The sequence below is a fragment of the Rattus norvegicus genome, chromosome 1 (genome assembly GCF_021556685.1).
Source record: "Rattus norvegicus strain SHRSP/BbbUtx chromosome 1, alternate assembly SHRSP_T2T, whole genome shotgun sequence".
NCBI lineage: Eukaryota > Metazoa > Chordata > Mammalia > Rodentia > Muridae > Rattus > Rattus norvegicus.
The window spans coordinates 268671053-268690766 of NC_141534.1; the positions used below are offsets into that span (position 1 = coordinate 268671053).

The window sequence follows — 19714 nt, forward strand, 5'->3', positions numbered from 1 at the left end:
CATCCAATGACCACTGCCCATCCTGGAGACCCTCACCTGCTTCCCCCAAACTATATAACCCTTGGCTCACCCTAAATAAAGAATAGAGTGTGTGTGTACAAGCCCACCCCGACTAAAGAAATAAGCACACACTAAGATCATCTTGAAAAGCTGTTTCATTGAAGGTCCTGGGAGAAGGCCTTCTCCTCCCCCACCCTCTCAACCCAGGCATTCACTTCCAGCCAGACTGGGATCCTGCAGAACTCCATCGGTTCTGGGCTCGATTCATCCTTCCAGCCTGGTACACAGCAGCAGCTAGACACCCTGAGAGGGAGGAAACAGAACCACAGGTGGACCTCAAAACACACATCACAGCACACCGTGTTCCCAGCCTGAACCCGGATCTTGGGAAAATAGTCTCAGACAGACCCGAAAGCCTCAGCAGAACACAAGCTGGCACTGAAGGCAAAGGAGACTTTTCCTCTCCCCCTCCCCCTCCCCTCCTCCAACCCTCCCAACCTTCCCCCAAACCTCCCCCTCCCTTCCCCCTCCCTACCCCTCCCAGTCCTCCCAGTATCGGCCACTGCCAATGACATCATGCCGAGGTCCTGAGGAAGAAGTTAAAGAGTTAGGTCACTCCAGGGCAGGGACTCCACCCTCTATTTATTTATCCTCGTTTTCAGTTACACTTTTCACTGTCTAGCACAGATTGAGCGTGCAATAAACAGCCTGTGAGTGGATGAACAGATCAACTGTTTTGTTTGTTTGAAGGTGTCTTCACGTATTTTCTTCTGCTGACTGAGTTCTGCCAACAGGCGTTCTGACTGGGTACCTGAGACTGAGTCACTTGTCAGTCATGAAGAGGGCTATTAAGCTCACAGTCCTGGGGGCTGGAAACACAGGACCACGTGGAACAATGGCTTTCTTTTTAACAGCACAAGGTGTGTTTGTTTTATTATATGTGGGTGCATGATTTGCCTGTGTGTATGTATGGGTACCACATGCATGCTAGTGCCCTGCAAGGTGAGAAGAGGGTGTTGGATCCCCTGGAAATGAAGTCAAAGGTGGTTGCGAGACACTATTTGAGGCACAAACTTCTTACCTTACGGTGTAGGTCTAGTGACAGAGAAACTGAAGGGGAGGTGGGCAAGAGAGTGGAAGATGAAGACGGGGACTAAGAGGAAGCTGTTGTGTAGTAACTAACCTTCCCTTGTAATAATTGCACTAATCCCCTCACTGGGGCAGAATTCCCATGATCCACCGCCCCTCAGTGACCCTACCACCTCTCACCTTCATTAGAGTGGCGATTAAACCCCAACATGAGTTTTGGCAGAGATGCCCCCTCCCCAAACCACAGCACCTGGAACAAGTCTACCACAGTTCAGACAAACTCACAGAGCCCAAATGGCCGAACACGATGCCCTTCGTCACTTGGAGTTTTCCTCCAAGGTCTCATTAAGTTACTGTTTAAGATTATCAGCTTATCCATTTAAAACGTTGAGTGTCCGTTAGGGCATCTGGGACTTTGGGGGCATGCACACCGTGGAATAAATAAGCCTGTTGCCAAGGGACACAGAGGCTGTTCCAAGTCTGGCCTCAGGTCCCATCCCTCTCCCACCCTCCTCCCTCCCACCCCAGCCCACACTGTCCCAAAGCATTTGTCCTTAATGGTCAATTCGAGAGTATTTCAGGGGAAATTTAACGCATATGGTTTTGATTCGTTTACACTTAACTCATCAAAACACTGGGTTTTTCCTCCCCCTCTGGTAGTTGGTTGACGTTTGGGAAACATTTTCAGATGTGATAAAAGCTTTTTTAAATGATCAGGAAAGAGCCTGTAACGGAGTTAGAGAAACAAGGCAGGCTCTACTTGGAAGGAAGCTGAGGGCCAGGTTAGAGAGGGGAACGGAAACCTCAGTAGGGAAGACCCAGTTGTGGATGCCGCGAACCAGGCCTACTCCTGAGAGGAGATTTCTACTTCTGCTGCCCTGAGTAAAACTCCGCACCAGGTCCAGCTGCCTGACTTGGGTCACCTGGTTCCTCTGAATTCACTACTTGTCTGTGGTTGCAGTAGGGAGACCCTCAAATACAGTGACCGGGCATCTTTGATCTTTGATATATGAAACCGAAGACCAGAGATGAAAAAACCTTGCCTGAACTCCCATGCACTTGACATAGAGCCCAAAGTCAGGTCTCCTGTAGACACACCCATGTGCTGAGCTGTAACCGACCTCTCTCTGCCTTAACTGCTTCTCAGAGTCACCATGTTCAGGGTCAAATGACAATCAGATGCCTTCCTGTGGAATGTGATGGTTGGCGTGTTCCAAATCTTCTCCGAGTTGGCTGACACTGTGATCTGAGTCACATGGCTAGGTTCAGATCTCAGCCCTGAGTCTGACCAGTGGGTTGGTCTTGGGCAAGTCAGTAACTACCACTGTAGAGGTCACTCGACATGGGCATGGTCTTCCCCCATTCATCAGTCCTCTCTTGAATGGTTTTGGCCAATGTCCCCGTCCAGCATTCCTTCAGTGATCTAGAGCTGGGCGCTGGTCAGATCATGAACACTCAGAGAGGGAAGTGTGGACTCCTAGCCCGTTCAACTACATGGACGAGTCCTTTAGTCAGAAGTGAAAGGAAGGGACTATAGGGTGAAAGTTGGTATTCAGAGCCAAATACACGCTCTGAGACCCTAGTTATGACTTCAAATGCAAGTTTCAATCTACATTTAGCTCTAACGATTAAGGCATCTAAACCTAATAGCAATGACGGGCACCAGGTGTGAAGATCAACATTATTTACATATTTTATTATTTATTTATTCTTTTATTTAATCTTCACAACAACGGTCCCTCAGTAACACCACGGGTAACTGAGATTTAAGCGGTAAAGGTTGCAGGAGTAGATTATGTAAACAGCGCCCTCTGGTGTTGGGAGGCTGCATAGCTGTAATTGAAACTAGACAGCTCTCATCGGACATGTGATAAATTCAAAGAACCTCTTTGCTCTTTAATTGCTACCAGTATCCCACACACCATCTCAGAAGACAGACACGGAGGCTCAGATGATAAATGATGGCGGCTCCCGGAGTCCCTGACGTCACCCTAACAAGACCCTTTGCAACAGAGTTTCGTGAATGTGGGCTTCAGTTGCACATCCTAGATGCAGATTCCATAATGGGAGCGCTTTACACTGTTTCCCCAGGAGACTCTGGCTCGAAAGTTGCCAAAAGAATGTTTATTTACAAGTAAGTGAGTGAGCTATCCAAGGCCCACACCAAGAAGGGTTCTCTTAACAAAACTGCCTGTTAAGCCACAGTGGGCAACTGGTGCCACTGTTTGAAGTTAGAAGCACAGGGCTTCGGGCCTTGATGCCAGGCAGGTGATGGAGCCCTCAGAGCCCAGACTAAGGTGGCCAGTGAGGCTTCCTAAAGCACCCCAGAGTTCTTTAGCCTCATGCAACATCTGGCCAAAAGACATTTTCTTCGAAAACTAAAGTCAATCCAATCCAAGGTCCAAGTGGCCACTGAGCTGATGTTGTTGAGAGAGCTGTCCACAGACCATGGATATCCAGCCCTTCAAGCAGATGTTCTGGTTAGGACTCTTAATGCTTCTTAACGCAGGGAGGACAGGTCAGGCCAAGGCAGCCCTGCGCCCTGCGGGCTGGCCCCCTTTCGCATTGGGAAGATTCAGAAATGCTGCCATCTTGTGGCACCTCCAGGCCACAGCAAGGTGGTCCCAGCTCTATCATTTAGCAAACCAACCCCAGAACCCCGTCTCTCTCTCTCTCTCTCTCTCTCTCTCTCTCTCTCTCTCTCTCTCTCTCTCTCTCTCTCTCTCTCTCATTTTCCTCTCCCATCTTTTCCCAACTGGACGCCAGCAGAGTGGAGGAAAATCTGTGCGGATACAGTTTTGAATCTTTTAAATTTCTTTCCTGAAAAGAACACAAGAGAGCCCTTTTAATTCTTAGGAATCTTCTGACATGCGCTCTGCCGACCTCTGAAAGGAGAGTTCCTTACATCTAGGGCAACATCTTGGACCCAGCTCAGGGAGCAGGCAGTAGGACCCAAACGTGCCCACAGATCAGCTTGTCCTGGTGAGGACTTGATTCTCTTAAGATTTCCAGATTGGGCATGAGAAGTCCTCTCAGCTTCTAAAAGATTTCATCACAAACTGGATAATACCAGACTAAAACATTGATCTGAGCTGGTAAGACCTGTTGGTTAGGGAGCCCAGCATGTGGTCCCCTGGGTTTCTAGATAGAGTTGGCACTTGATATGTTCAAGGAGACTGCATCACGACCACAGAACATCGGGATGCTCATCATTCCTCAGCCTCCAGGGGTGTCTGCAGCATTCTAAATCAACAAAGCCTAGACTCGTGCTTTGTTGGTGTGGTTCAGGGATGCACACTTGCACTGCAATCACAGAGCCATGAGCAGGTCTGCCCACCCATTCCTGCTCTGCCCACGGAGGCTGCCTTGGGTAAAACCATCAAGCTGTGGAAATTGAACTTGTCGACCCCCGCCCCCTGCCCCTCAGTTCTCCTGAAAGTTATAGATCCATGGGGACCAGGTCTCTGAAGGAAGGGGTTGGGAAACAGGATGATAACTTATTACAGAAACGGAAAATTGGAAAGCTGGAGGTCATTGTGTCATCTGTAAGCCCAGCATGAATGTTGCTGGAGCAAGAGGACTGGCACCAGTCTGAAGCCAGCCTGGGTTACAGACCGAGACTGTTTCAAAAAGTGAGTGTGAACTTATGTGAATATTACTTAAGGGAAAGAATAGGAGGGAGAAAGAGGGAGGGAGGGAGGGAAGGAGGGAGAGAGGGAGGGAGGGAAAGAAAAGGAAAAAGAAACCCAGTTTGATCCCTGTGGAGTACTGCTGCACACTGAACTGAATGTGATCATTTGAACTTAGGACAAGGGACAGTTCACCCAAACGCTTGCTAGTCTACCCAGTAAAACAATCCGATTGAATCTGACCACAGTCATGTAACTAACACAAAAGAGACTCTGGGAATAAGGAAGAAGAGGTATCAGACTGCTAGCTCGGTTTCCACCTCGGGGTCAAAGGCAGGGTCCAAGTACCCTCCTGCATTAGGCATACTCCCAGAAGGGTGAAACAGAAGCTAGATACAAAACCAGAAAACTCTTCTAAAACAGCACCAGGACTGCTGGACCCATAGCTCAAAAAGGGAGAAACTAAAATGGCAGCCCCTTCGCAAGTGTCAGCGCAGGGTCCACAGCCCAGCTGGGCTGGAGCTTCATGCAGTTAGTTCTGGAGTTTAGATAGGCTGTCTGTTTCTCCCATCCCCGTATCCCCAGGAAGAACACTGCATATAGAGCTTTCAGGAAAGCAGGCTGCCGGTTACAGATCATCCTTACGGAAGACAGAACGAAGCAGCTAGCACAAGAGGACAGGCTTGGTGAGAACGAGCGCCCTTAGCCAGACATGGCTCCGCCCATCCCAGAATGTTCCGGTTCAGCCTCATGGTTAGATTTGACCAATGGCTTTGCGCAGAAATGACCTGTGTGCCTTTCACACGAGAAGGTAGACTTCTGAAGCTCTCTCTCTCTCGGCTGTTTGAAATCCAGACTACTTGATATGATGGTAGCTCCGGGAGCCTCCTTGGCTCCATAACTACCATGATTCCTGCTGGCGATATGGGATGGACTTAGGGTAAGTCCACAAAAAAAAATGAATGAGAGCCTATGTTTATTAGGGTGTGTTCCCGCACCGGGAAGCTGTAGTTAGCACGGCTTAGTCTCTCAGCCGGTACACCGGACTTGGTTCAGATGAGCGACTCTGGTTATCAAAGAAGGTATGACTTTGAAACAGTCTCTTCTGGTCTCTCGACTTCCTTTGACACTGTGCTCCAGGGGGGTGGAGCTTGCTAAGAGTCAGTAATGTGTGAGTGGTGCTCACAGAAACACTCAGAGAAAGGTCCAAAGATGCTTTCCTGCCCCTTCGGTAACTGAAGGAAAGAGGCTGAGGATGCAGGGTCCCTAAACTCCATCTATGGAGAAGCTTGGCCCCTCCCTGTCTCTGAGTGCCTGTCAGTCCACTGAACCCGCCCCGCTCCACACCCAGCTCGTTCATTGGCTCACACAGGTTTGTAGTTTTGTCTCGGGAAGCGAAACAAACTTCATCAAAAAAGCCAAGTTCCATTGCTTTTATTTTACTTTTTTGTGAACCAAAAACTTAGTTACATGTCTTAAAACAAACTCTGGGCCTTCCTACAGCGTTTGGATTCACCCAAGGACTCCAAGTCTACAGTGGCAACCTTGTACAGAGAAAAATGATATTCTCCACGGTGACCCTGATATGCGGTTAAAAAAAAAACTTAGATTTTTACAAACACACATATACATACACACATATAGATATACATCTCTGCATACAGAATTTGAATTTGTCAACATTGAGGAAAAATTATCCCTGTTCATAGTACTAAGCCATACTAGTATAGAAACATTTTCCCCATCTGTATGGAGACAACTCTATTAAATATGAGTGGGCTTATCTATGTAGATTGAATTAAAGAAACTGTAAAATATTGTCTGCATAATAGGAATTCAGAAAATGAAGGAAAAATTGGTACACACGAATGTCTATTTATAGCTATAGGTGACATCACCTACTGACAGATGACATCACCTACTGATAGATGACATCACCTGGGTCAACAATTTCAAGTTTCAAATGAGAAAAAAATAGGCTCAATGAATGACTCAAGTCAATGGCACAGCCAGGATAGTCAGAGGAAGAATCCAGACAACCCTCCCCCCATTTCCCAAGTCTCCTGATGTTCTTTGATTTGTTTTTGTTTTTGTACAAGGTCTTACACGCCCCAAGCTGGCCTCCAACTTGCTGTGGAACCAGAGATGACCTTGAACTTCTTGATCCTCCTGCCTCTACCTTCCGAGTGCATGTTAGGCAAACACTCTACTGGAAAAACTACATCTCAGCCCCAATCGATCTTCTCTGGATGAGCTAATAGTTTGTAAGGTCTTAAAATGGCTGAGTAGGGACATCTGGGATAAAGGAAGGGAGTCTGTGAGTTTAAAGTTTTCTAGAAAACCTGGCTTGGAAATTCCCACCTGCACAGGAAGACTGAGGCAGGGGAATCATGAATCTGAGGCCCGTATGGTTTGTATAGTGAGTTGCAAGCTAGCCTGGGGTACACAGTGGGTCCTTATTTCAAATAAATCAACCAATCAAAATACTCAAAGCAGAGAGCCTTGCATGAACTTTCGACTGGGGCTTCTGAGATGGACTAAGAGTTCTTTCAGCTGCCAAGCTTGGGCTGAGTGTGCACAGTTAGCAAGAACAGTGCAGGTTGTTTCATAAGGGGGCCTGGAATAAGGGCCATTGTCCTCTGGGGTATGGGAGAGAAGAGACCTGCACAGGGGCCTACAACATGTTCATTAAACTGACCTTACCAGTCTGGGTGGGCTGGCAGCTAGAACGGTCAAAACTAAATGCAAACCCACTCTACAGATTGACACACTAAGGAGAGACTTATGCAGGTCCAGTATGCCTTGGTACCAAACACTGAAGAGGTGGTGATTTAAACTTCCGGGGTCAAAAAATGGGCCCACCTGACCTCAGGCCAAGATGCTAGTAGGCCTGGGCCTTTCAGAGCGAAGAGTACATTCCCTGGTCTCTTGACTTCTTTTGAGGTCACGTGTGTTCCTGGCTCCTGAATCCATCTTCAAAGCCAAGGCATGGCGTGCCAGTGACAACCCTTCTGAGCCATTTTCGTGGGACCTAAGCACAGTCGCCAGGCCATCACAGCTCATCCCCATCTCTGGGTCCTTAACCTTCTGTCTCAATAGATGGTACGGTTACAAGTTCTGTTGATTCAGCACGGACATCTTGTGGGGCCGCTAGGTTAAAGCTCTGTCCTAGGTGGCAGGCTATAGTGTACGTGCGTCCTGCTTCCCTCTTCTCCTCCCCCAACTTCCCTCGAAAGCAGGTGGCGACTTCACCCCAGGCTACATCTGCTTCCAAACCGCTTCCATAGTTCTCACCCAAAGCCACCATTTGATTCAGAAATTACATGCAGGACTAATTGTTGCTGGAGGCTACTTGTGAAATGGGGATCTCGCGTAGCACCAAAAGCCAGCATATGACTTGAGGTAGGAAATGAATTGCTGTAGGAGCAGATAAGAAAATACACAGAACCCAGTGCACTCTTAACCTGGATTCCCCAGCGATAATATCTCATAAGACTGTAATACGGCTTCTTAACTAGGATATCGACATTGATATAATACCTTGATTTTATTCATAATTGCCCAGTTTTACTTGTGTGTATTCCTGTGTGTGTGTGTGTGTGTGTGTGTGTGTGTGTGTGTCCCAAGCACATGTGCATGCGAGTGTAGATCAATGCGATTTTATCTTGTGTTTAGGGTTGGGTATTTACCATTGTACTCTAGAGACTGAGAAATTCTGTAGTCATAAAGATCTCTCATGAAAACTTAGGTTTTTTTTTAATGGGGGAGCTATAAATAATACCTTACCTAATGAAAACAGGAGATATTAAAGAATGCAGCAGCCCCCTTTACCCACAGGGAGTGTTTCAACACCCACAATGGATACTTGCAACCACAAGTAGCATAAAATCCCATGCATAAGAACCCCTGAATCTGTGCAGCCATCCCTGGGGTGCAGTAAATGGCTTGTGGCCATTGGTTCTAGGGATCACTTGCTAACCCAAGCTCGGTGTTTTCTGGTGGATCACTTTGTCAGCAGTGTTTCCTGTCTAAGGCTTCCACTCCCGAACATAATGCCTTCTCCACTTTTCTCTAAGCACTATGCACTTGCAATCTGGGGTATGTTGACAAAGTATGGGTTTCTATGTAGATGGAAGAGTCCTTCTTCCAAACCTCAGCACAAGGTATTTCTATAGTGATACATTTTTATGATCGTATCTCTTGATCCCCAAAAGACTGAGATTATGGTAGACCTCACAACCAAGTTAAGAGAATGCTTCAATAGCATTTAGGACTATACACTCAGCTGCTATCCTACAGCGTGCTTGCCCGTTTAACCTGCCTAATTTAAGGGAACAATATAACAAACCTTACTGTGCCTTGGACTTCCTATCCAACCAGCTTTTACAGCCCAAGCTAAATACATAGCTATAATCTTAGGTTATGCACCCGGGGCTATGTACCCGGAGTAATGCATGTGTGGGTTACCACTATCATTTACTGAAAGCAGCGAACAGGTTGGGGTAAACCTGCTTGATAACATCTGTTTGTAGTACTGTGTGTTTCTAGGCCAGCTGGGTCAGTAATGACTTCTTTCTGCCCTTGGGAAACTGTAAAGGCATCCTGCAAAGAAATGCCATGTCCTGTTTTCTGTGCAGTTCAATAAAATCAGAGCAAAGCCCTTTGTTAGGATAGACAGACACACGAAGACAGACAGACAGACAGAAACAGGCACAGGCACATACACATACATATACACATACACATACACACAGAGATGGGGGAGGGGAAAGAGGGAAAAGGAGAGGAAGAGGGAGAGGGAGAGGGAGAGGGGGAGGGGAGAGGGAGGGATATTCAGGCACACACAGACACAAGTGTAGATTCAATCATCAGACACAGAAACAACTATGAGGCCTCAGGTACAACACACATGACAGATCACAGCTGGACCTCCTGCTGTGGATACACAGACAGAAAGCACAGGGAGAGAAATCAAGAATCTGATACCTTTTGGTGCCCTCTCCGGTGATCTTTAATGTGTTGACCAACACATTTTTTCCTGGTCCTTATTCAGTCAAGAACTTCCCTACATTCCCTTGGAGGAAGCTCTACCACCACTGGGCTTTCACTATGGGGCTGTTGTTAAGTAGACTAAGGGTGACTTAACTCCAGCACTGTGCTAGGGTGACAACTGATTTAATAACAAGGTACCTGTTAAGTGGCCAACAGAGAGGTGGCACAGGCTCAGTGGCTGTGGACATCGAGTGAGTGAGGTAACAGATACAGGGACTGAGCAGCCCTCTACCGTAAGCCCTAATGCTGGAACGCCTTAGAAACCAGTTCTATCCCAGGAACAGATAATCACAACCTAAAGCCAATTTCAGAGATCAGAAAGAGGAAAAGCAGCCTAACACATTTTACTGCCAGAATATGAGTCATACGTGTATGAGTACAGAAAGATAAAATGACCTAGAAAGACTTCAGCCAACCGAGTCTAACATGCAAAAACCCAGAATGAGAAGGCCGCCTGTGTTTCACAAAGCAAAGATGGCTTACCCGTGTAGAGCCTAACAGTATCATAACTCAGCACGCTGAGGGCCTAGAGGAGAAAACCTGTGCGCCTATCAGTGCATTGGAGTGCTTTAAATAAAACTCGGTGTTTAATTAATACTTTTAAGTCAGAAGAAAAGATTCTTTTTAAAAGTTCCTTTAGCTTGATACATGCTAAATAGCAAATGCTCATGGAAAAATTAAACTTGAAAACACTCAGATGATTCCACTGACATGGGCCAACTTGACAAAGGTACAAACTGTGCTTTCTAAGATAATCGGATCCCAACTACAACCCAAGGAAAAAGAACAGCTCGCTGATACTTAAAGAACAAGAATAAAATGTATCCCTAGTTAGAGAGGCTAATGATCACCTCCACTGGGAAACCAACAAAACCCACTGCACACTTAGATGTTAGCAATGTCACCGTATCCCATAGTAATACATGCCTCAGACGAAATTTCATTTCTGACCGCTACTGCGGCCACATTGGTGTTGTTTTGACCAGACTCCATACCTTAAGACAAAAGAATAAAACAAGATACAATATACAAAGAAAATGTTTTTCAATGGGCAGCAGGCAGTGGACCACTATGATCCCGGAAAAAGTAGCGACAAAACGAGCCTGAAGGGACATTCCGAAATGCAACATAAAGAGGAGTGGTCAGCTCATGGCTGCACTGTGGGGGCGGGGGGAGGTTAAGGAGACATATGAGAAGAGCTTGTGTATACTTTTGTTGACTACTGAACTGTGCTTATAGAGGACAAAAGTCCAAGAGACCATGCAGACAGCTCTGAAGACCAGTGAAGCCTCTAACTTCCAGGTGGTCTCAGGACTGAGAGAGACACCTGAGTCCTAACCAATAGGCAGACTGTGTGCATCTAGCCCTAAACTACTAAACTAGCCCAGAGGAAAGCTGACACTAAGCCCATCCTAATAAAAGACGAGGCTTAAAAGAATCAACCGACATTCAAGACAAACCCACAGCTGCAAGACCAGCAAAACCCAGAACTCAGCATAAAATTCTCAAAGCATAGAATTCAATTAGCAACTTGTATAAATATACAGAGGCAGGAAAACATCACTTGTGGCTGGGGATGGGGTGCAGGAGAAAACACCGAAGAAACAAATAGCAGAAAGGTTTAAGGCCATAAAAGAAAGTATTGATACAAAGATGAGAGATAAGCAGGAGCCAGAAAGACGACTCGGCTTAAGGCATTTGCTGCTCTTGCAGAGGACAAGAGTTTGGTTCCTCATAACTTTGGTTCCAGGGGATCCCGTGACCTCTTCTGGGCTCCACAAGTGCTCACACTCACATGCCCATACCCGTACACACACACACACACACACACACACACACACACACACACACACACTCAGTTATAAACAATAAAATGGTGGGCCTGGCTGCATATGTCTTCAATCCCAGAACTCAGGAGGCAGAGGCAGGTAAATCTCTGGGGGTTCGAACCCAGCCTGGTCTACATAGTTGAGTCCTGGGCTGTCAAGGGTTATGTATTGAGGCCGTATCTCAACTAGATATAATATTTTTAAAAATATAAGCGAGAAGCTAATTCCCTGTAGAATGCAGGGGAAACCAGTGTTTTAAGGAAGGTTTATGGACATCAGAACTCTTTTTTAGAACATCACATTTTAAGAAACTAGAAAGTATGAAAAAATAAGGTTAAAACTTAGCAGAAGGATGAGCCCACTCAAAACAAAAAAAAAATATGGGAGACTGAAAAAGGAAAAAGAGAAAAATGGATAAAATGAAAGCTGCTTTCTTAAAATATAAATAAAAGCAATATACTTTAAAACAAATTGATCAAGAAGAGAGTTGACATAGAAAAATAGTAATAAAACAATAGGACTCTATTACAGACCCTATAGATGTTAAAGTGCAAATAAGGGAATATATTATATATATATATACATATATATATATATATATATGCTGGTTAATGTAACAACCTATATATAAATTCATTTGACCTTAAAAAAAGAAGTCTAACATATTCTCAGAAAGTCCCAGTTCCAATGGCTTCACTGGCAATCACTAAATATTTAGGGAAGAAAAAGTGTTAGTCTCCAATTCTTTCAGAAAACCTAAGAGACAAGAATTCTCAACTCTCGTGATGGATGGGAAGTACTTAACCATTAAGGTGAAACAGAGATATTATAAGAAAAAATGTATATGGACAAAATCCACATTTAAACATGCTGTCATCCTTACAAAAGTATTAGTAAATCTCATCCACAGACACAAGCCACGTGACCAGATGATCTTCTCTCAGGAACGCAAGGATGACTTAGCCTTCAAAATCAGTTACTAGAACTCATCTCATTAAGGAACTAAAAGAAATTTCTTATGATATTTCCATTCAGGAAATTGTCTCAGAGTGATAATGGTCTTCTACAAAATACTCTATGGTTTAAAAAATGGTAATAAAAATTTTACAATTCTTAAAGATTGAAAACAAGTTACGAGCTCTCAATGTATCTGTTCAGTGTTATCCTAGAGGCCCTATGTCAAGCAAAAAGATATAAAACAAAAAATAAATAAAAGGCCTTGGGTAGGTGGGAAATGTAGGAATCAGACAAAGTGGTGAGAAGGAACATTGTAGATAGATGAAAAAGCTACGTTTTAATTGTGTCAGATGTTAAGTAGACATACACAGAGAGAGAAAGCCTAACAATTAAAATGAGTTTTATCTTACTGTTTATAAAATTTTCTTCAATAAAGTTGTCATTTAAAAAATGAAAAGATTCTTGCGAGAAAAGACTTTATAATATCATCAGCGACAACTTACTAGAAAATATACAAGCACTCAGCTATGAAAAGCCTGCCCCGGGGCTGGGGATTTAGCACAGTGGTAGAGCGCTTACCTAGGAAGCGCAAGGCCCTGGGTTCGGTCCCCAGCTCCGAAAAAAAGAACCAAAAAAAAAAAAGAAAGAAAGAAAGAAAAGCCTGCCCCACCTCCATCATGGTGAGTATCTAGGAATTAACTGAGAGATGCACGGGATTCCATCAGAAATAATACATAAATAAAATGAGACCCAAATAAACAGAGTCATAGAACATCTTTAGAAACATATTGACATCCAATCTCTCAGTATTAGTTCTTGAAATTATATTCAAAACCAGTAAAATTTTATTTAAATGGATGCTAATAAAAAATAAGTCTATACAGATAGCGACCGCATTTTTAAAAAAGAAAAAAATAAGAAAGCAAAGAAAGAAAACACTGCCCTGATATTTAGAATTTCTACTGGATGTGGCCGTGTAGATAAGGGGACACCATGTGGAGACAGGTAGAAAACTGGAATGAAAAAGACACTTAGAAGTTTCCTGTCGTGACTGACCCATGATGAGGAGGCCCCGGGATCAGCAAAGGCACTCGAGGGTGGGCTATGAAGAACATGCTGGAAACCGGCCGCTCTGACAACGATGAACGCAGTTGTGGCTCTAATTCAAAACGCACTTTAAAACGGCTCTTAAAAAGTCCTAACTGTGAAAGAAAAACGTTAGGTAGCCAATAGAAGAATATGTAAAAATAGCATAATTTCGACCCTATTCAGGACACCTAAAACATAAACCGTGGGACAAAAACAAATATAGTAAATATGGTAAATTTGATTACACTGAAATTTAAAAAATACCTGTTCAAACATGGCCATGGGAGCCAGAGCAAACGAGCGCTGATTGGGAGCACTGTTACGAGCTCTCAACAACGGGGTGAACAAGAGAGAAATCCGATGGGGAGAGAGAACACTCCCAGAAGGTGAACCCCGACGGGCCGTGAGTGTGGAACATGTGAGGACCCATGGTTCATCTAAAAGATGTGAATGAAAACGGCAGTGGAAAGTCTAGAGTCAGAAAGGAACGAGCAGGCGCTGATGAGGAGGCGGGCAGCTGGTTCTCTGGGCCAGAGATGCTGGTGCTGAGCTCCGGGGTGGTAGCTGGGTCCTTGAGACAGAACCTGCAGCCGCCGTTTCCTGTGAGTGGGCTCTCAGAAGGCAGCCCTGCAGGAGAGACCCTGGTGGACCTCGGGGTCCAGACGAGATGAGAGCGTGCAGAACGAATGCATCATGTGTCCTCTTGGTACTGCGCAGATGGGAGATGTACAGGTCGGTCGCAGGACATTAGGGTCCCAAACACCAGTCTTCTGAGGACAGGAAGCAGCCGAGCCTTTAGCATGCTCTGGGTGCATCTGCGGGCCCTCCCTGCCTCGGAATGCCGGTGCGTGTGCTGTGGACTGGCCACGGCTCTTATTCTATCTCGGGGCCAAGTTACATGACCAACCATTCGGAAGCGTCTGCAGGGATCCCTTGAGGTGTGACCTACTTATTTTTTGCCAGGAGTTCTCGACCCTTCATCATCCCTGAGGTCTCTGAAAGACTCTCATTGAACCCCAAAGACAAAGAACAAGGTTCCACATCCAGTCCCAGCCTTCCTCCCAGGCCTCATCTGGTCCCTTTAGGAGCCCAGGGCCTTAAGCAGAGACCTGAGGGCCCAACGTGTAACCTGGGCTTTGTAAGCTCAAAGCCTAGTCATACCTCTCACACCATCACTCCAAAAAGGATCTAGGGGTCTACAGAGCATATTTGTGGCCAAACACATCAGGGGACAAAATAGCTTTGCCTGTGAGAAGAGAAACTGGCATTGCCTAACGTCACCCCATCTGGCTGATCCGTGACTGGGAATGGGTGACTAGAAATGAAAAGGTCTCCGCAGGCGGTCCCATCAGTCATTTATACCTCAGTAAGGACAAGATCCACAGGCTTCCCTGAGGTGGGGTGTGAGAGCTCTTGAGTGTTCTGCCGGGAAAGATTCAGACTTCTGAGGCAGAAGGTGACACAGGAAGAAGCCATGGGGTCGCCAAAGGTCACACTCACTCCTGACAGGCTCTGGCTTGGACTGCCCAAAGCTTGCAGAGCCCCCAGAATCCAGGGCCACCCCTGCTCGGCTGGTGTCTCCCCTGCCCATTCTTTCCCCTACGTTTTCAGTCTCTAGAAGCCTCCTCCCCTCACTGTCTCTGTTACTTCTGGGTTTGTTCCCATGTTTTCTCTCATCCTTCATTTTACTCATCTGCCTTTTCTCTCTTCGTCCTTCTCCTCACGGTTGCCTTCCTCCCCCTCTTCCCCTTCCTTCCCTTCTTTTCTCTCCTCCCCCCTTCTCCTTCTCCCTCCTCCCCTCCTCCCCTCCTCCCCTCCTCCCCTCCTCCTCTCCTCCCCTCCTCCCCCACCTCTCCCCCTTTTCATTTCTCCCTCTCCTCCCCTTCCTTCTTCCTTTGTACATTTTGAGACAAGGTCTTGCTGTGTGGCCCTTGCTAGTCCGACACTCCCATATTGGCCTCGAGTTTACAGCAATCCTGCCTCAGCCTCCCAAATGCTAAGATTTACGTGTGTGGGCACCAAACTCTGTGCTCTCTTGTCTCTTACGTATGTGTTCTGTTCCCCTCTCATGCTCTTTCCTCCGGCCTTTTTTTTTTTTTTTGTCTCCTGCATCCCCTTTGATTCCTCTTTTTTAATTTTTTAGAGTCTATTTTTAAAAATATGTCTATATGGTGCATGAGTTTGTGTGAGCAGATGCCAACAGAAGCCAGAAGAAGACATTGGATCCTCTAGAGCCAGAGTCACAGGAGGTTATAAGCTGCCCAAGGTGGATACCAGGAACCTAAGCCATGTTCCCGGAAAGAGCATCAAGCGCTCTTAACTGATAAGCATCTCTCCAGCACTCTGTCCACTCTAAAAACCAATCTGTGATTTCAGAAACACAGTGTTTCTCATGTCATTTCATCTGGACCATATCAGTAGAAAGAGTGTGTGTGTGCATTTGTGCATATGTGTGCATATATGTGTGTATGTGCATGTGTGCATGCATGTGTATGTGAGTGCATGTGTGTGTGCATGTGCATACTTGTGTATGGATGTGTATGTGTGTGAGTGCATGTGTGTGAGTGCATGTATGTGCGTGTGTGTATGTGTGTGTGAGCATGTGCATGCATGTGTGCACATGTATGTTTGTGAGTGTGTGTGTGCACATGTGCATGGGTGCATATGGGTGTGTATGCATGTGTGTGCATGCATGTGTGTGCGCACATGTGTGTGCATGGGTGTGGGTGTATATTGTTGGGGGCAATCTAGGGCCTTGAACATGCTAGGCAAACTCTCATCATGGAGCTTCATCCTAACCCTTTTAAAACATTTGGTTTTGCTGGGTCATCTTTGACATGATCTCAAAGCTCTGCCTGGTTTTGACCTTCTCGTGGAACTGAGGATGCCCTCATCCTCCAGATGTTCCTGCTTATACCGGCCAAGGGCTGGAGTGCACCACCACACTAGGCCTTTGTTTCATTTTGAGACAGACTCTTACTACATACAGTAGCTGGCTTCGAACTCTGTTCTCAGTCATTCCTTGAAGTTGCAGTCTCCCTCTCAACCTCCTGGGTGTGCATCACAGACCCACACCACCAGGCCTAGCTAGCACTTCATAGTAAGTACACTTTGGGGTAGACTTTTTCTTTCTTCTCCCATACTTGGTTCTCTTCTCTGTGAAGACCTCCGCCCTCCCTCCTCTTCCCAGCTTCCTCTCTCCTGCCCTTCTCTCCCTTACCCTTCCTCTTTCTCCTCCCTTCTTTCTCCCCCTTCTCCCTCACCCTCGTCATTTCGGCCACTCAAACATCTCAATCTTACCATGTCTGCAGATCCGTGCTGGTCTGATATTTTATACTAGGTGTCTCTGCTTCAGCCATTCCCCTGAAAAATTAAACCCATCTGCCCTGAACTGAAAACAGCCTCCCCCACTACGGGGGACAATAAATATTGATGACTTGAGGCATGATTGGCTTTTATGGCGTTTGATGACAACTGGTATCAGTTACAGAACTTAATCATTTAATAAAGAAAATAAAGAGCCTAGCAGGGATGTTGCATGTCAACAGACATTATTAAGTGTCAAAAGAAATCCTTGTCTTCCCCAAGCCTGGGATCTGAACAATATGGGGCTGTGGCTGGGGAAGGGATTCAGGGAATGGGCTAGGGTGGGGTGGGGGCTGGTCAGCTTTATGCGAAGTTCGGACAGTGTCTCTTTTTGTATTCACCATAACGAGTGCCAGTTGAAGTTTCCCCAACCCTGCTGCAGTCCCTGCTACAAAGCCTTCCTCTGACAAACTCCTCTTCTCTGTGGCTCCAACAGCCTCAGCCTGTTTGGCATCATTCATCTTCACCAGGAGATGCCTCTTAGTTGGGTATGGGGCACGGGAGCTGGGAGGCCGATGTAAGGACGCTGGCGCCCCTTCTTTATTTTTGTCACCAATACAAAATGAGAGGTGTCTGACCCTGAGGTTTAAAGTGAATAAGCGAGAGCCCAGGGCACTGCCATTTATTCTTGGATGAGTTAAATATAAAACAGTGTTATTAAAGGGTGGCTGCCAGCATTTATATTTAGAGTTTATTCAGTCATAAAAGGAAGAGTGGAAACCATTTACTGAGGATTTAAGTGTATTTATATGGTTTCTGGAACTAGACTCGGACTCCCTAAGATAATTCCAGAGACTCATTTGGGTATTTTTAGAAGGATCATAAATTCTTGTGGTCTTGAGGGTGGCTTGGTGAAGCAAGCCCCTAAAGGCTGTCGTAATTACAAAGGGTAACCTGGTTTCTTCAAGCTGTCGACTGACCTGTCTCCCACCCGCCTGCAGCTTTAGCTGTGGGAGAGTCGGCCTCCTTTTTAAATCCAAGGAAGGTGATGGAGAAAGAGGCCATGACTGGAAAGATAACGTGGGCACTCAGGCATTGATGAAACAGTTACCCCTAAAGCTCCCACAGGGTCCTCCCGCAGGCCACAGAAGGAGTTCGAAGGCAAAGGGGACAGCCAAGTATTGCCTCCATTCACTGGCTGGGAGATGGCAATGGTACCTGTCACCGCTGACGTTCATGGGAAGAACACATACAGTGTGTCTGCAGTTAGGTAATCACGGATACTGTGTGCTTTCATTCTGGTACATACCAGCACACACACACACACACACACACACACACACACACACACACACATACACGTATGTGCCAGGAAGGCTGTGGGCTTAGAGAAGTAGTGGGAAAAAGACGTTTCTGACCCTGGCAATAGCAGTGGGCAGTTCTGAGATGGCACCACATCAGGCTTCAGCAAAGGTGAGCACGGGAAGATGAGGGGCAGAGGTTGCAGAGAGGGTGTGTGTGCCAGAGCAAAGGAATCCACAAACTGCCCTAGATTTGAAGGACGGCCAGCACTGACCCCCAGGAGTTTACAGTTGTCCTTCATTTGTTAGAGTCAGCCAAGGCCAATGGAGACGGAGGAACGGGGCTGGAGGGGAGGAAGGAGCTTGGAATGAGGGGAGTGGAGGGTTATCAGGCTACATTAATGTGCAGCTACATGATGAGAGTGAGAGGCTGTGGAGGAAAACACAACCTCTCCAGGCCTTTATAGATATGTCTGGGTTTCATTTAGTTATTTTGCTTTTCTTTGTTTATTTGCTTGCTTGCTTAGGGCTGACATGAAACAGGGCTGCTTGGTGCCTGGAAGGTGTTGTCTGAGCTCCGATGAGCCCTTCTGGGGAGCCACTGGGAGCTAGGGAGCTGGCAGCTCTCAAAGATGCCTTCCTGGTGACGTGGCCAGCAAATCTTTCCTGCAGCCAAACCAGAAATACCTCTGTCCCTGAGGTTTGAGCAGCATGGTGATGGGTCTTGAAAGGACAAATGACTGTAAAAGTTCACTCCATCAGGGCGTGTCTCTGTATGTGTGTGTGTATCTGTGTCTGTGTGTTTGTCTGTGTGTGTCTCTGTGTGTCTCTCTGTGTATGTATAGGTGTCTCTATCTCTGTGTATGTGTCTCTGTATGTGTCTGCATGTGTGTCTGTGTGTCTTTATGCCTGTGTGTCTACATGTGTGTGTGTTTGTGTGTGTGTATGTCTCTGTGTGTGTCTATATGTCTGTGTGTGTGTCTGTGTGTGTATCTATGTGTGTATTTGTGTGTGTGTGTGTAAGTGCCTATGTGTGTCTACATATGTCTATGTGTGTGTCCATGTATGTCTGTGTGTGTCTGTGTGTTTGTGTGTGTCTGTCTATATGTGTCTGTGTGTGTACCTGTATGTGTGTGTATGTGTGTCCAATGTTACTAAAAGCAAGTCCAGCTAGGTAAAGGGATGGGGATAAGGAAGGACTCTTCCTCACTGACCACCATTACGTTAAGAAACAGGCCCACTACCTCCAGTTTCCTTCGTTTTGGATTGTGCTCCTGTAAGTGAGGTAGCCTCCATATGTTGGGGTGGATTTTTTGTTGCTGTTGTTGTTACTCTTGTTGTTGCTATTTTGTTTTCTTGTATTATACATACATAATTTTTTAAGGTATAGACGAGCAGCTCCTAGAAAAGAAAAAAAGAAGAAAAAGAAAGAAAAAACCCACCACAACTCCTGGTTGTCAGA

The 19714-nt window shown here is 46.0% G+C and overlaps 1 long non-coding RNA gene across 2 annotated transcripts in view; it reads left to right on the plus strand.

Annotated features, from left to right (window-relative positions):
- Positions 1-4351: 4351 nt before the first annotated feature.
- The window catches only part of LOC120100063 (uncharacterized), a 33510-nt gene continuing 18147 nt past the window's right edge, over positions 4352-19714 (plus strand). Inside the window, exons 1-2 of one of the 2 annotated variants that reach the window (XR_015655469.1) lie at positions 4352-4721; positions 5304-5819. This is a non-coding gene — a long non-coding RNA (uncharacterized LOC120100063). Of the gene's footprint in view, positions 4722-5303; positions 5820-19714 lie in introns of those variants that run through there. The other variant, XR_015655470.1, reaches the window with a different exon arrangement.